The sequence below is a fragment of the Bombina bombina genome, chromosome 1, assembly GCF_027579735.1.
Source record: "Bombina bombina isolate aBomBom1 chromosome 1, aBomBom1.pri, whole genome shotgun sequence".
Classification (NCBI taxonomy): Eukaryota; Metazoa; Chordata; class Amphibia; order Anura; family Bombinatoridae; genus Bombina; species Bombina bombina.
Genome location: NC_069499.1, coordinates 1,187,801,751 through 1,187,820,086, shown reverse-complemented (window position 1 = coordinate 1,187,820,086; position 18,336 = coordinate 1,187,801,751). Strand labels below are relative to the sequence as shown.

The following is an 18,336-nucleotide window of genomic DNA, read 5'->3' as shown; positions in this document are numbered from 1 at the left end:
TTCATGATTTAGAAAAAACATGCAATTTTAAGCAACTTTCTAATTCACTTCTATTATCTAATTTGCTTTATTCCCTTGATATCCTTTGCTGAAAAGCATATCTAGATAGGCTCAGTAGCTGCTGATTGGTTGCTGCACATAGATGCCTCGTGTGATTGGCTCACACGTGCACTGCTATTTCTTCAACAAAAGATATCTAAAGAATAAAGTAAATTTAGATAATAGAAGTAAATTGGAATGTTGCTTAAAATTGTGTGTTCTATCTTACTCATGAAATAATTTTTTGGTCTTTAATGTCCCATTTAATGGCTTAGGCGAGTAGTTTAATCTCTGCTCCTTTTTATTAATGAATGCTCCTGAGAATATGAGAGACAAAGACCTATAGTTATAACCTATAAAGACCTGCGCTGCTATTTGTCTCTTTTTCCTTTTGCCATTATACAATACTTTTTTTTTTCTACAAACCTGTCTCATACAGGACTATTTGTAAACTAAAGCTTGTAAAGGGGGGAAAATCTGTATGTTATCTGAATACTAAGAAATGTGTTTGTTGTGTGTGTAAGTATTTTCATTAACTATGGTATGTTTTTACCAAGACCATTGTTTCACCCCTAGAGCTATGGGTGATTACGTCTATTAGTGCTCTGGTACTTAGAGCCTGTGTAGACAAATTGGTCACAGCTGAGATTTGTCTGCGTGGTGTACTGTAGCAATCGTTATTCTTCCTTCTTCTGCGAGTAACTGATCCTTCTTCAGCAGCTGTTCTTGTGCTTCTGGCAACTGCTATTACACTTATTGGAAAGCTATAGAAAAAGTAGATGAGTGCATTTACCTGAGCTGCTCAGTAATTTTTACTTGAAGACAAACACTTGTTTCTTAAGATATAATTATTTTTTTAAATTGTATTAGCAACCGATTTGTTTTATTTTTACCAAGGCCACACCAGTATAAACTCAACAATATGTGCCCTCTGCTAATAATCATGCAGTGCTAATTATGGATTAGTGACATTTTATTGTTTTTACTGCATGACTAGCCTTGGGAATCCTTTTTGTTCAATGGTTATTTATAATTCATCTTTCACTGACTGTATCTATAAGCTATGCTATAATTATTGCTCAGTAATTAAATATCTTTGTTCATTGTATTACATGGATGTCCTGTATTGGTGTGTGTCTCATAAAAATAATTATTAAAATTAGTGTTGCTTCTAACTTGCAAAATTAGTTTTTTTTACTTTGCCTTCCAACTTTCATACCTATTTATTCAGACCAAATGTTGTTGGGCACCTATAATTTTAAGAGAAAATGCTACTTACTATGAAGAAGATATTGCAGCTGGCCCAGTAACTTGTTTTTTTCCAACACCAGTAGTCACACTGAAGAGGCCCTATTTGAAAATTGAGGACCAAAGCAGGTGAGTTAACTAATAAAACTTCAGCACCATTCCATGTATGTTCTCTCTCCATCATTTGTTCCTATCCTGTTTTGCTTAGATTACCTTTATCTCAATGTACAGGGAGTGCAGAATTATTAGGCAAGTGAGTATTTTGACCACATCATCCTCTTTATGCATGTTGTCTTACTCCAAGCTGTATAGGCTTGAAAGCCTACTACCAATTAAGCATATTAGGTGATGTGCATCTCTGTAATGAGAAGGGGTGTGGTCTAATGACATCAACACCCTATATCAGGTGTGCATAATTATTAGGCAACTTCATTTCCTTTGGCAAAATGGGTCAAGAGAAGGACTTGACAGGCTCAGAAAAGTCAAAAACAGTGAGATATCTTGCAGAGGGATGCAGCACTCTTAAAATTGCAAAGCTTCTGAAGCGTGATCATCGAACAATCAAGCGTTTCATTCAAAATAGTCAACAGGGTCGCAAGAAGCGTGTGGAAAAACCAAGGCGCAAAATAACTGCCCATGAACTGAGAAAAGTCAAGCGTGCAGCTGCCAAGATGCCACTTGCCACCAGTTTGGCCATATTTCAGAGCTGCAACATCACTGGAGTGCCCAAAAGCACAAGGTGTGCAATACTCAGAGACATGGCCAAGGTAAGAAAGGCTGAAAGACGACCACCACTGAACAAGACACACAAGCTGAAACGTCAAGACTGGGCCAAGAAATATCTCAAGACTGATTTTTCTAAGGTTTTATGGACTGATGAAATGAGAGTGAGTCTTGATGGGCCAGATGGATGGGCCCGTGGCTGGATTGGTAAAGGGCAGAGAGCTCCAGTCCGACTCAGACGCCAGCAAGGTGGAGGTGGAGTACTGGTCTGGGCTGGTATCATCAAAGATGAGCTTGTGGGGCCTTTTCGGGTTGAGGATGGAGTCAAGCTCAACTCCCAGTCCTACTGCCAGTTTCTGGAAGGCACCTTCTTCAAGCAGTGGTACAGGAAGAAGTCTGCATCCTTCAAGAAAAACATGATTTTCATGCAGGACAATGCTCCATCACACGCGTCCAAGTACTCCACAGCGTGGCTGGCAAGAAAGGGTATAAAAGAAGAAAATCTAATGACATGGCCTCCTTGTTCACCTGATCTGAACCCCATTGAGAACCTGTGGTCCATCATCAAATGTGAGATTTACAAGGAGGGAAAACAATACACCTCTCTGAGCAGTGTCTGGGAGGCTGTGGTTGCTGCTGCACGCAATGTTGATGGTGAACAGATCAAAACACTGACAGAATCCATGGATGGCAGGCTTTTGAGTGTCCTTGCAAAGAAAGGTGGCTATATTGGTCACTGATTTGTTTTTGTTTTGTTTTTGAATGTCAGAAATGTATATTTGTGAATGTTGAGATGTTATATTGGTTTCACTGGTAAAAATAAATAATTGAAATGGGTATATATTTGTTTTTTGTTAAGTTGCCTAATAATTATGCACAGTAATAGTCACCTGCACACACAGATATCCCCCTAAAATAGCTATAACTAAAAATAAACTAAAAACTACTTCCAAAACTATTCAGCTTTGATATTAATGAGTTTTTTGGGTTCATTGAGAACATGGTGGTTGTTCAATAATAAAATTAATCCTCAAAAATACAACTTGCCTAATAATTCTGCACTCCCTGTATGTTAAAGGGACATGAAACACTTTGAGGTGGTAATAGAAAATGGTTAAAAAAACAAAACTTTGCATTGTGTACTCCAGGTTCTCAAAAATGAAAAGCCAACAATTAAGAAAAAAAAGGAACAAAATAAATAAGGAATATATAGTGCAGATTTCCCAAGCTTTACTATTCTAAAATATCTATTTCTTTCCAATGGCATGGAGAGTCCATGATTCCATTTATTACTGTTGGGGAAATTCACCACCTGGCCACTAGGATGAGGCAAAGACGCCCTAGCCAGAGCTTAAGTATCCTCCCACTACCCATACTCCCCTAGTCATTCTTTGCCTCTGTAACTAGGAGGAGATGAAGATGGTGCTCTGAAGAAAATAGAGTCCTTAAATGGGTAGCTTCCCTTCAAGATAGGACTGGGGTTGATGCTGTGTCCATGTAAACCTCTTAGTAAGAGTATTGGTAGCTTTTAGCTGCTAGATGTCACAGGAAACTTCTCTGTCCTCCTAGCAATCTTTGCTAACACCCCCACCTGGCAACCAGCGTTAAGCTTACACTGCTTTCCTTCTACTTCAGGTTCCTGTCAGATGTCTGGATGAAGCTGTCAGACCTGGAAGTGCTTTGTTTGCCCCACAGCAAAGGCGCTAAGGTTAGTGCCTTTTCCTTCTATAGGGGATCCATAACGACACTACATGGAGAATTAAGTCTCCTTCAAACCTTTTCATGAACCTGGGGACTAAGAATTATCCATTATATCAGGGGATATATTTATTATGAGGGCAGTAAATTGCTGCAGGGCACTGTACTACGTGTTACTGATGGAGCTTTTAATCAGTAAGGGACTTAGGCATGTAAGGGAGCTCATATTTCTTTTACAAGATATGACGAGTCCACGGATTTCATCCTTACTTGTGGGATATCGCCTCCTGGTCAGCAGGAAGTGGCAAAGAGCTCCACAGCAGAGCTGCATATATAGCCCCTCCCTTCCCTCCCCCTCCAGTCATTCTCTTTGCCTGTGTTAGTGATAGGAAGAGGTAAAGTGAGGTGTTTAGTTTAGATTCTTCAATCAAGAGTTTTTTGTTTTTAAATGGTGCCAAAGTGTACTATTTTATTACAGAGCAGCCTCAAGTAGTCTTTTTAGACTGTGGGAACTGGTGGATTTTTGTCTCCACTGTGCCTCCCAGAATTGTGCTGCGTGATGTACAAAGTCTTAGACAATCTTAACTAAGACTTTTTCTGTTTCACAGGACCTCAGGAGGATATGGAGTACCTCTTGACACTGTGAAAATTCGGCATAAAGGTAAGTGCAGTTCTTTTATTCTGGGGAAAGAAGCTCTCAGATGGACTGTATTTTTCCTATGCTGGGGATTGGTATGTAAGTGCTACTCAGAACCAGACACTCTAGTGATTTTTTAACTAGAAGCGCTGGTATACATATGCAACATGACATACGGTACCAAGTTCTCTGTATAAGTTTATTAAAATGGGAGAAATTGGGGACTATTGTGTATGTACTTTCTGGACATTCAGGCGTGTGTGCCTTGAAGCGTTAGGGAGTATGTGGGGGCCATTGTTATGGAGCTGGGCAGTACTCAATGTTTTTGACACAAGATTTTCAGTTGATATGTTTATTCCGGAGTGTATACGAATACTATTATCTCCGGTTAATAGCGGTCATTGTTTTTTGCATAGAGCGTATAACGTTACGCCCACGAGGGGCAGAGCTAGATTTTGCGCTCTTTCATAGCGCAGTCCAGTTGGTGATAGCTCGATCAGCTTTCTAGCCTGTTCTTCCGCATACGTATGTGGTTATCATTGTCCGGTCACAGGTGCAGGTAGGAGCCGCAGCAGAGCTGCGGCGAGGGTGACGAAGTGTTTATTACTAAAAACAGTTTATGCCTTATAATTGTGGATGATTTCAAAGTTATAATGCACGGTGTAAGAAGGGAAGGTTTTTTATTAGAAACTTCTCCTTTGCAAAGATACGGTTTTTGTCATTTTAAAAAGAATAAAAAAGACGGACATATATGTGATTTGAGTCTTAAAGACAAAGTACTCAATATATTTATTTTTACAATAGATTTCTGTGAGTACTCATTTTTTTCACATTGTTAAGATGGATGAACATAGTACATGCATTATGTGTTTTACATGCCATTGTGGAACCCCCTGATACACTTTGTCACTCATGTATAACTAGGGCATTACAGTGTAAGGAACACATTTTCTTATCTGATGATTATGATTGTACTCAGGATGATGAGGTTCAGGATAAAACTCAATCCCAAGCATCTCAGCCCATAACGCCCACACAAGCGACGCCATGTTCTTCGTCAGTGTCTGCATCATTCACTCTGCAGGATATGGCTACAGTTATGTCCTCAACCCTTACAGAGTTGTTATCTAAGTTGCCAGTACTACAGGGTAAACGTAGTAGAATAGAGACCCGGGTAGTTCAGGCGACTTCTGACTCCTTGATGGCAATCTCCGATCTTCCCTCCCAGGACTGAAGGGGGGTTAGGGAGATTTTATCAGAAGGAGAACTGTCTGACTCAGGTAGTGAATTACCCAAAACTGATTCGGACGTGATGTCCTTCAGATTTAAGCTTGAACACCTTCGCCTGTTATTGCGGGAGGTTTTGTTAACTCTGGACGACTGACTCTATTGTAGTCCCTCCAGAAAAATTGTGTAAGATGGACAGATATTTGGAAGTTCCTACTTATGCTGATGTTTTTCCGATTCCCAAACGAATTTCAGAAATTATTAACAAGGAATGGGAAAGGCCAGGTTTACCTTTCTCTCCTTCCCCTATATTTAAGAAAATGTACCCTTTACCTGACACCGTTAGGGATGTTTGGCAAACGATTCCTAAGGTGGAGGGAGCTATTTCTACTCTAGCTAAGCGTACAACTATTCCTATTGAGGACAGTTGTGCTTTCAAGGACCCTATGGATAAGAAGTTGGAGGGTCTTCTAAAGAAGCTGTTTATTCACCAAGGGTTTCTGTTGCAACCAACGGCCTGCATTGTACCAGTTACAACTGCAGCTGCCTTTTGGTTTGATGCCCTAGAAGAGTCTCTTAAAACTGAGACTCCTTTGGAGGAAATATTGGATAGAATCAAGGCCCTTAAATTAGCCAATTCCTTTGTTACAGACGCCGCCTTTCAGATTACCAAGTTGGCATCTAAGAATGCAGGTTTGGCCATTGTAGCATGCAGAGCCCTATGCTTGAAATCCTGGTCTGCGGATGTATCCTCCTAAATTGAAAGAGATTATCTCTGACATTACGGGAGGTAAGGGTCATCTCCTTCCTCAGGACAAGATGTCCAAACAAAGGAGACAGAGTAATTTTCGTTCCTTTCGAAATTTCAAGGGTGTCTCTTCCTCCTCTTCCGCTAAACAGGAAGGGAGTTTCGTTCAGCCCAAGCCTGTCAGTCTTGGAACAAAAGTAAACAACCCAAAAAGCCCGCTGCTGCTCCCAAGACAGCATGAAGGGACGGCCCCCGGTCTGGGACCGGATCTAGTAGGGGGCAGACTTTCTCTCTTTGTCCAGGCTTGGATAAGAGATGTTCAGGATCCCTGGACACTAGAAATCGTGTCCCAGGGGTACCAACTGGAGTTCAAAAATTCCTTTCCAAGGGGAAGGTTTCTTCTTTCACGATTGTCTGTAGACCAGATAAAGAGAGGCGTTCTTACGTTGTGTAAAAGACCTCTCTACTATGGGAGTAATTTGTCTTGTTCCAATACAGGAACAGGGATTTTACTCAAATCTTTTCGTGGTTCCCAAAAAGGAGGGAACGTTCAGACACATTTTAGATCTCAAGAGTCTAAACAAATTTCCCATCCTTCAAGATGGAAACAATTCGGACAATTCTTCCATTGATCCAGGAGGGTCAATATATGACTACTGTGGACTTAAAGGATGCGTATCTACACATTCCTATCCACAGAGATCATCACCGGTTTCTAAGGTTTGCCTTCCTGGACAAACATTTTCAGTTTATGGCTCTTCCATTCGGGCTGGCCACGGCTCCCAGGATCTTCACGAAAGTTCTAGGGTCTTTGCTAGCGGTTCTCAGACCACAGGGCATTGCAGTGGCGCCTTATCTAGATGATATTCTAATCCAGGCATCCTCTTTTCAACTGACAGAGTCCCATACCAACATGGTTCTGTCCTTTCTAAGGACTCATGGGTGGAAGGTGAATCTAGAGAAGACTTCACTAATTCCACAGACAAAGGTTCCTTTTCTGGGAACTCTAATAGATTCCATATCCATGAAAATCTTTTTGACGGAAGTCAGAATGTTAAAGATTCTGGAGACATGCCGAACTCTTCAGGTCACTCCTCGGCCATCAGTGGCTCAGTGCATGGAGGTAATCGGATTGATGGTAGCGGCAATGGACATCATTCCGTTTACGCGGTTTCATATCAGACCTCTACAACTGAGCATGCTCAGACAGTGGAATGGAGATTATGCAAATTTGTCTCCTTAGATAGATCTGGATCAGGAGACAAGAGACTCTCTTCTTTGGTGGTTGTCGCCGGATCATCTGTCCCAAGGGACGTACTTCCGCAGACCTTCATGGGTGATAGTGACAACGGATGCCAGCCTCCTTGAATGGGGGGCAGTCTGGAATACCCTTTAGATTTAGGGAGTGTGGACTCGAGCAGAATCTCTACTTCCCGCATAGCAGGAGGAAGGTCAAGAGCGTAGGCCACAGGATTAACCCGTTGGAGTATTCGAAAAGGACCAACATAACGGGGATCCAATTTATTGGAAGGCACATGAAGGTTCACTATAACGAGCAAACTCTGCCCAAGGTAACAGTTCAGACCAATTATTGTGGTGATCTGAGACATAGCAACGGAGGAACTGTTCCAGAGCTTGATTAGACCGTTCCGCAGCCCCATTGGATTGAGGGTGATATGCCGAGGAGAAGGAAAGCTGGATCCCCATTTGAGCACAAAAGGAATGCCAAAATCTGGAGACAAACTGGCTACCCCGGTCCGACACTATCTCCTTGGGTAACCCATGTAAACGGAAGACCTCCCGGGCAAAAATTGAAGCAAGCTCCTGAGCGGTAGGCAGCTTCATCAAGGGAATGCAATGTGACATTTTAGAAAAACGGTCAACCACCATAAGGATAACAGTATTGCCATTGGAAACAGGGAGCTCGACAATGAAGTCCATGGAAAGATGTGTCCAAGGACGCTCACCATTCGCAATAGGTTGAAGAAGACCCACAGGAAGACGTCGAGGAGTCTTATTCTGTGCACAAACTGAGCAGGAGGCAACATACGCAGCAACATCAGAACGAAGACCTGGCCACCAGAATTGTCGAGTGACAGACCAAATCATTTGGTTCTTGCCTGGGTGACCTGCGGCTTTAGGATAGTGGTAAGTGTGCAAAAGTTTAGATTGAAGATTCTCAGGAACAAAACACTTACCACTAGGTTTCTCAGGAGGTGCATTGGTTTGTGCAGCCAGGGTATCCTCCCCCAAGGGAGAAGTCAAATTAGTACGTATGGTAGCCAAAATATGGTCAGGAGGTATAACAGGAGTAGGTACAGACTCCTCCTTGGACAGAGGCGAAAATTGTCGAGAGAGGGCATCAGCCCTAACATTCTTACTACCAGGCAGGTGGGAGACCACATAATTAAACCGAGAAAAAAATAGCGCCGATCTGGCCTGTCGGGGCGACAAACGTTTTGCTTCAGATAGATAAGTTAAATTCTTGTGGTCAGTAAGAATGAGTACCGGCACGCTAGTACCCTTGAGAAGATGCCTCCATTCCTTGAGTGCCAAAATTATGGCCAGTAATTCCCTGTCGCCAATTTCATAATTGCACTCCGCTGGAGACAATTTCTTAGAGAAGAAACCACACAGATGCAAGGAACCGTCAGGCGTAGGACGTTGAGACAAGAGGGCACCTACTCCAGTCTCAGATGCATCGACCTCAAGAACGAAAGGCAGGACAGGGTTAGGATGAGCCAGAACTGGAGCGGCAGCAAAGGCATTCTTAAGACTATCAAAGGCCTTAATGGCAGTAGGTGACCAATGGAGTGGATCATTCTCTTTTAAGGGTCATGTCTGTGATAGGTTTGACCAAGGAAGAAAAGTTTTTTTAATAAACTTTCTATAGTAATTGGCGAATCCCAAAAAACGTTGAATAGACCGAAGACCAACTGGGCCACTGCAGAACTGCAGATAACTTGTCAGGATCCATGGAGAACCCTGCAACGGAGATATCATAACCTAGGAAGGTTACTTGAGTCTGATGGAACTCACATTTCTCGAGTTTACAAAACAGGCCGTTCTCGCGTAGTCTCTGAAGAACCCGTGTAACATCAGAACGATGAGCCTCAAGTGTGGGTGAGTGTATGAGGATGTCGTCTAAGTACACCACAACACACTGTTGCAACATATCTCATAGGACATCATTAATACATTCCTGAAAAACAGTAGGAGCATTACATAGGCCAAAGGGCATTACAAGATACTCATAATGCCCGCTCCTGGTGTTAAATGCTGTTTTCCATTCGTGGCCCTCCTTAATCCTAACAAGATTGTACGCTCCTCTCAAATCAAGTTTAGTAAAGACCGTAGCTCCCTTGAGGCGGTCAAAGAGTTCCGTAATAAGCGAAATAGGGTAAGCATTCTTAATGGTAAGACGATTAAGACCCCTATAATCGATACATGGTCTTAACTCGCCACCCTTTTTCTTCACAAAGAAGAAGCCAGCCCCTGTAGGAGAGCAGGATTTGCGGATGATCCCCCGCGACAGAGCATCAACAACATACTCCTCCATAGCACAATTCTCTGCAACAGTCAGAGGGTACACCCGACCCCGAGGAGGAATGGCTCCGGGTTGCAGGTCTGTGGCACAATCGTAAGACCGGTGAGGAGGCAACGTACCGGCACGCACCTTGTCAAACACGTCTAGGAACTCTCGGTACTCCTCTGGCAATTGAGATACCGAAGAAGTGCACAAGACTTTAACTGGTTTCCGAAGACAAGTGGAAATAAATTTCGGGGACCACGACAAAATTTCGGACCTGCGCCAGTCGAGACTGGGATTGTGCTTTTGGAGCCAGGGATAACCCAGAACAACCGGAAAATGCACCAGAGTTTATCACCTGTAACTGGAGGGTTTCAAAATGGAGAGCTCCAAAAGCCATGGACAACGGAGCAGTTTCGTGAGTAACGAGTGTGGGCTGAAGGGGCCTGCCACCAATGGCCTCAATAGCAAGCGGAATAGACCGAGGCAAAACAGGAATTGAGTGCTTTGATACAAAAGCACTGTCAATGAAATAGCCCGCAGCACCTGAGTCAACAAGTGCCTGAGTGACTATGGAGGAGTCCACCCAGGAAAGGACAACCGTGACTAAAGGTTTCTTCTTAAGCAGTTCCGGGGATGAGGATAAACCACCCAAGGTCTGCCCCCCGACAGGACCTTAGGTGTGAGCGTTTCCCGGCCGTGTAGGACAAGACTTCAAAAGGTGGCCCTGTAACCCACAATAGAGGCAGAGCCCCTCCCTCCTCCTAAAGGCTCTCTCCGCAGCGGAGAGATGCGTGAATCCCAGCTGCATCGGCTCAGCAGTACCTGGTGACTCGGGACCAGGAGGCATGGGAGGAGAGGGAGGCATGGGTGGGAACAAACACGTAGGAGACAATGGAACAGGAGGCTTCCGCAAGCGCTCCTTGAAAGAGGGCCTCTCTCTGAGTCTGATGTCAATTAGGATAAAAAAAGACACCAATGTCTCGAGATCCTCTGGTAAATCTCTGGCAGCAACTTCGTCTTTAATCGCATCAGAGAGCCCATGAAAGAAGGCGGCAACAAGGGCTTCATTATTCCAACCTACCTCTGCGGCAAGCGTACGGAACTCAATAGCATACTGAGCAACAGATCTTGTACCTTGCTGAATGGACATGAGTCGTTTAGCAGCAGAGGAGGAGCGAGCCGGAACATCAAATACCCTTCGAAAGGAGGCCACAAATTCAGGGTAATTTGAAATCACAGGTTTTTTAGTCTCCCACAAGGGATTAGCCCAGGCAAGAGCTGTGTCAGAGAGTAACGAGATGAGAAATCCCACCTTAGCTCTTTCAGAGGGAAACGCCTGAGGTAACATCTCAAAGTAAATGCCCACCTGGTTCAAAAACCCTCTGCACTGAATAGGATCGCCTCCATATCGCTGAGGTAGATGTGCAGATCCGGACATGCTCCTGGTAGGCATAGGTGCAGCAGCGGAAACAGGAGCAGCCATAACTTGCGGGACACTTTGGTCCAAATGTGCAGTGCGAGTCAGCAGGGTTTGCAGGGCTAGTGCAAATTGATCCAAGCGGTGATCCTGTTCATCCATCCTGGAAATTATGGCAGGTAAAGGTGCATTATTAGCACCATCAGGATTCATGGCCCTTGCGTAATGTCAGGGTGCCAGGAATCAGACTGAGACGAGAAGTGCAAAAATAATCACACCTTTATTAATAGTAAAAAATAATAAAAAGTCCACAAGTCAAATAACAAGCCAAGAGTCAAAACCAGAGCTGGTAGTCAGACGAGCCGAGTCAGGAGTCAAAGCGAATAGTCAGACGAGCCGGAATCAGGAACAAGGAAACAGCAGAGTCAGGAACAAGCCAGAGATCAGTAACCAGGAAGGACGTCAGGCAGCAAGGTAATACACAGGAACTCTCACAAACAGGTCTGAGACAACGCAAAGGCAAAGCATACTGAACAGAGGCCCTTTAAATAATAAGTGATGATATCAATTCTGAGACTGCATCCTGTCTCACATGGATGATGCACACCAGTCTGGCCATAAAAGGAAGTGCAGTAAATGAGCAGCATCCCCCACAATGCACCATAGTCAGGAAGAGAGGTGAGTAAAATGGCTGCCAGCAGCACATGGCAAACACAACAGGGAGAAAACCCAGACACCCAGGAGTGGACAACTGGGAAGCAGATTTTTTCAGCAGAGGTTTTTGCTACCCTTATTCTCAGGTGGGGCAAACCGGAATTGGATCTGATGGCATCTCGACAGAATGCCAAGCTTCCAAGGTACGGATCCAGGTCCAGGGACCCTCAGGCCGAACTGATAGATGCCTTGGCAGTGCCTTGGTCGTTTAACCTAGCCTATGTGTTCCTGCCGTTTGCTCTTCTTTCCCGGGTGATTGCTTGGATCAAACAGGAGAGGGCATCAGTGATTCTCATCGCTCCTGCGTGGCCTCGCAGGACTTGGTATGCCGATCTGGTGGACATGTCCTCTGCCTCCGTGGAAACTTCCATTGAGGCAGGACCTTCTCATTCAGGGACCCTTCCATCATCCGAACTTAGTTTCTCTGCAGCTGACTGCTTGGAGATTGAACGCTTGATTTTATCTAAGCGAGGGTTCTCTGATTCGGTCATTGATTCAGGCACGTAAGCCTGTTACTAGAAAGATTTACCATAAGATATGGCGTAAATATCTCTATTGGTGCGAATCCAAGAACTACTCTTGGAGTAGAGTTAGAATTCCCAGAATTTTAGCATTTCTCCAAGAAGGTTTGGAGAAAGGGTTGTCAGCAAGTTCCTTAAAGGCACAGATTTCTGCCTTATTAATTTTGCTACATAAACGTCTGGCAGACGTTCCAGATGTTCAGTCTTTTTTGTCAGGCTCTGACTAGAATCAGACCTGTGTTTAGACCTATTGCTCCTCCGTGGAGTTTGAATTTAGTTCTTAAGGTTCTTCAAGGGGTTCCGTTTGAACCCATGCATTCCATAGATATTAAGTTATTATCTTGGAAAGTTTTATTTTGGTTGCTATTTCTTCCGCTCGCAGAGTTTCGGAGCTTTCGGCCTTACAATGTGATCCATCTTATCTTATTTTCCATGCTGATAAGGTGGTGTTATAAGGTGGTTTTACGTACCAAACTAGGTTTTCTTCCTAAGGTTGTTTCTAACAAGAATATTAATCAGGAGATTGTGGTTCCTTCATTATGTCCTAACCCTTCTTCTAAGAAGGAGCGTCTGCTACATAACCTGGATGTAGTTTGCGCCTTAAAATTTTATTTGCAGGCAACTAAGGATTTTCGTCAAACATCTTCTTTGTGGTTTTTGCTGGGAAACGTAGGGGTCAGAAAGTTACGGCTACCTCTTTCTTTTTGGCTGAAGAGTATCATCCGTTTGGCATATGAGACTGCTGGACAGCAACCTCCTGAACGAATTAAGACTCATTCTACTAGGGCTGTGGCTTTTTCATGGGCATTTAAAAATGATGCTTCTGTTAAACAGATTTGCAAGGCTGCTACTTGGTCGTCTCTTCATACTTTTTCCAAATTTGATACATTTGCTTCTTCTGAGGCTGTTTTTGGGGGAGAGGTTCTTCAAGCAGTGGTGCCTTCAGTTAAGGTTCCCTGTCTTGTCCCTCCCTTTTCATCCGTGTACTATAGCTTTGGTATTGTATCCCACAAGTAAGGATGAAATCTGTGCACTCGTCATATCTTGTAAAAGAAAAGGAAATTTATGCTTACCTGATAAATTTATTTCTTTTAAGATATGACGAGTCCACGGCCCACCCTGTTATTTTTTCTGAAGTCAGGTTTTTATTTTTATTTTTATTAAACTTCAGTCACCTCTGCTCCTTTGCCTTTCCCTTTCTCTTCCTAACTTCGGTCGAATGACTGGAGGGGGAGGGGCTATATATGCAGCTCTGCTGTGGAGCTCTTTGCCACTTCCTGCTGACCAGGAGGTGATATCCCACAAGTAAGGATGTAATCCGTGGACTCGTCATATCGTAAAAGAAATAAATTTAACAGGTAAGTATAAATTTCCTTTTTATTTGCTGTGAGCAGATAGATGAGTCGTTATGTAACATGTTTAATTCCGATAGTGACCGGTTTGTTTCCCACGTATATATTTGCTATGTGGGTTATTATCACATAGGGGAAGATACGGAGCGCCGCTGTCTTTTTTTACTTTTACGTGCAGACAGTGTTGTAATGGCACTGTTTCTGCCCCCTGTGACGTAGTTTAAAAAAAGTAGGGTTTTTTTCCATGCGCCGCTTTAGCCTTGCACCACTTCAGTGCTAACAGACCTGTCAGCTTCTCGGCTGGGTAGTATAGCAGGTGCCATCTTTTCTTTACTAAATCTAGAACGGTGAGCAGCCAAAGTCTGTAGATTGACTTACAAATTATTTATAATTGTTTATATAAGTTTGGGCATTTGTTCCATTATTTACTATGGGGACCGTTTTCCTTTCTGAAGGATCAGAATAAATTCGGATAAAAATTCTATTCCCTTGCCTCATAGAGACAAATGTCCATTATGCTCATTTTGTTTATCTAGCATGTTGCAATCAAGATCTAAAAAAAACTAGGTCGTTGTCAGTTTTTTTATAAAAGAAAGTTAACCCTTCAGAGCCATCTATCTCTCAGGACTCTGTGGCCCTTGAAAAGCCTCAACTTTCTCCTCGGTCCCCGTCCCTAGTAGTTGCACCGGCAGTGCCCTGCGGCTCAGCTCAGTCTTTTTCTGGGGGGAACATTTTTACCAGGAGACTTTGCAGCACAGCTTCAATTGGTCGTTTCTGCTGCGAGGAGCTCTTTACCTATGACAGGCAAGAGGAAGAGAAAGACTAAACATGTTTTCTCTGATGTGGAAATCTCGTCACACCAAGACTGCGTTAGTCAGTTTATCTCAGATATCTGATAATGACCATACCTCAGCAGCCTCTGAAGGTGAGATCTCTGATTCTGACTCTGCTTTGGACAGTCCAGTTGTGTCAGAGGAGGTTAATTTTAGATTTAAACTTGAACACCTCTGTTTATTACTTAACCCCTTAGTGACCACAACACTTCAAGTTTCTTACCATTTGGGACCAAGGCTATTTTTACATTTCTGCTGTGTTTGTTTAGCTGTAATTTTCCTTTTATTAATTTACTTTACCCACACATATTATATACCATTTTTCTTGCCATTAAATTGACTTTCTAAAGATACCATTATTTTCATCATATCTTATAATTTACTTTAAAATAATTATAAAATATGATGAAAAAAATGGAAAAAAAAACACTTTTTCTAACTTTGAACCCCAAAATCTGTTACACATCAACAACCACCAAAAAACACCAATGCTAAATAGTTTCTAAATTTTGTCCTGAGTTTAGAAATACCCAATGTTTACATGTTCTTTGCTTTTTTTGTAAGTTATAGGGCAATAAGTACAAGTAGCATTTTGCTATTTCCAAACTATTTTTTTTCTCCAAAATTAGCAATAGTTACAATGTAACACTGATATCTGGCAGGAATCCCTGAATATCCCGTCACATGTATATATATTTTTTTAGTAGATAACCCAAAGTATTGATCTAAGCCCATTTTGGTATATTTCATGCCACAATTTCACCTCCAAATGCGATTAAATTAAAAAAAATGTTCACTTTTTCACAAACTTTAGGTTTCTCACTAAAATTATTTACAAACGGCTTGTGCAATTATGGCACACATGGTTGTTAATGCTTCTTTGGGATCCCCTTAGTTCAGAAATAGCAGACATATATGGCTTTGGCATTACTTTTTGGTAATTAGAAGGCAGCTAAATGCCGCTGCGCACCACACATTCATATTATGCCCAGCAGTGAAGGGGTTAATTAGAGAGCTTGTAGGGTTAATTTTAGCTGTAGTGTAGTAGACAACCCAAAGTATTTATCTAGGCCCCCTTTTGGTATATTTCATGCCACCATTTCACCTCCAAATGCGATCAAATAAAAAAAAATGTTCCCTTTTTCACTAACTTTGGGTTTCTCACTGAAATTATTTACAAACAGCTTGCGCATTTATGGCACAAATGGTTGTAAATGCTTCTCTGGGATCCCCTTTGTTCAGAAATAGCAGACTTATATGGCTTTGGCATTGCTTTTTGGTAATTAGAAGGCTGCTAAATGCCGCTGCACACCACACTTGTATTATGCCCAGCAGTTAAGGGGTTAATTAAGTAGCTTGTAGGGTTAATTTTAGCTTTAGTGTAGAGATCAGCCTCCCACCTGACATATCCCACCCCCTGATTCCTCTTTGACCCCCCTCAAATAGCTCTCTTCCCTCCCCTACCTCACAATTGTCGCCGCCATCTTAAATACTGGCAGAAAGTCTGCCAGAATTAAAATAAAAAGCTTTTTTTTATACGTTATGTGTGTGTGTGTGTGTGTATATATATATATATCTCCCTACAGTGTGTGTATAAATGAAAACTAGCTATAAGACTAGAGCTAATACATTACAAACCAGCAGGAGCATGAAACTAACATGAATGAACCCAAAAGAAATGGATTTTGGGTTTATTCATGTTAGTTTCATGCTCCTGCTGGTTTGTAATGTATTAGCTCTAGTCTTATAGCTAGTTTTCATTTATACACACACTGTAGGGAGTTTATGTGGTTTATATAGTTAATAATAGTTTATATGTTTGGGACCGAGAATTTCCGTTGCAATTACCCCCTGGCTATTCTGCACCTATATCGATACACTCCGCCCTGTTAACCCTAACCTAGCAATCACTTTATGAGGTTACGTATAGTGACTAATTGTTACATGATTAGCATCCCCTAATTACGCCAGACTTTCTTTATACAGACCGTGTGCTCTAAGGTTTTATCCCTCTACTGCTATGGTAAAGACTAAACACTAGTATCGTGTTTGCAGTAGCACCTGTCACTTCTCTAGTACTTTGCCCAAAACGGGATGGACTCTCATTCGCCTGCGATTTGGTTATTAGGTGGTGGTTTGAGCTCTAGATACATTGCCCCCCACGGAGGTTTCTTCTAACCCTGTGTTGCTTGTATAACCCAGTTTTAACCCAGATTGTACTCCACATCTGTTGTATTGCGGGCTTTGGTATGTTTTACGTTGCTATGACAACGTGCCTGTTAGTTGCAATTTGAATCTAAACGCTCCCTTCCCGGTCTTTAACACACCATCGATCCCCTGTCAGTATCTAACAAACACATAGGAGAGGCGGTCTGCCTTTGGGTACGTTTTAGTTGCTATAACATTAACCTTTTAACTGTATGGCTTTTGTGTTGGACTATGATGAGCTAGGCTGACATTTTGCGCTTCATTTTTACATTATTTATATATGTGTTTCTTGCGCTAAAATATATATACATAGGGACTTTGTCTTCTGTGCTAACTGCAATATATAAGCAATTTATAAGTTTTATGTCTAATTGATGATGTACTCTGCTTGCTTGTCTGTTATTTGTTTTCTCAAGACATGCCTACGATACTTTATATATGATGAGATATGTTTATATGCGTTTAACCATGCAACTTGATCTTTCTTTTATTGATCCTGCAATCCTGCTGTATTTCATATTGTATGTACTTTACTTGTTTACACTTGGGCCATTAACACTCGTTGCTAGGGTGGGTGTTGTCTCTATGTGGGTGGCACCTTACCCTGGAGAGCGTGTGATTGGCTGGCCTATCTAACTTAAGGGTGTCTGGTGTGGGTTTTTTGCACATTGGTATTTTGTATGTCTGAGGAAGGGGCTAAACCCCCGAAAACATTCACATATTTGGAATAAATCTTTAAAAAGTCCTGGTGAGTGCACTCTTCTTTGCTTCTACATTTATCTCTGTTGCACCCCAGGCATTTGTGACTTGTTATCTGGAGTGCTTGAGATTATATATATATATATATATATATATATATATATATATATATATATATATATATATATATATATATATATATATATATATATATATATATATATATATATATATATATATATATATATATACACACACAAAGAAGAGTGCATATATATATATATATATATATATATACACAAAGAAGTGTGCATATATATATATATATATATATATATATATATATATATATATATATATATATACACAAAGAAGAGTGCATATATATATATATATATATATATATATATATATCTCAAAATAACAAGAGAATTGCATTGAGCAATGATACTTTTTTTTTCTTCTGTTATGTGTGATCAGTCCACGGGTCATCATTACTTCTGGGATATAACTCCTCCCCAACAGGAAATGCAAGAGGATTCACCCAGCAGAGCTGCATATAGCTCCTCCCCTCTACGTCAGTCCCAGTCATTCTCTTGCACCCAACGACTAGATAGGATGTGTGAGAGGACTATGGTGATTATACTTAGTTTTTATGACTTCAATCAAAAGTTTGTTATTTTACAATAGCACCGGAGCGTGTTATTACTTCTCTGGCAGAGTTTGAAGAAGAATCTACC

The 18,336-nt window shown here is 41.8% G+C and overlaps 1 long non-coding RNA gene across 1 annotated transcript in view; it reads left to right on the top strand.

The window, feature by feature from the left end:
• The first annotated feature begins 1,369 nt into the window (after nt 1-1,369).
• The window catches only part of LOC128647170 (uncharacterized), an 82,545-nt gene continuing 65,578 nt past the window's right edge, over nt 1,370-18,336 (top strand). The window contains exon 1 of the long non-coding RNA XR_008400361.1: nt 1,370-1,416. This is a non-coding gene — a long non-coding RNA (uncharacterized LOC128647170). The remainder of the gene's footprint in view (nt 1,417-18,336) is intronic.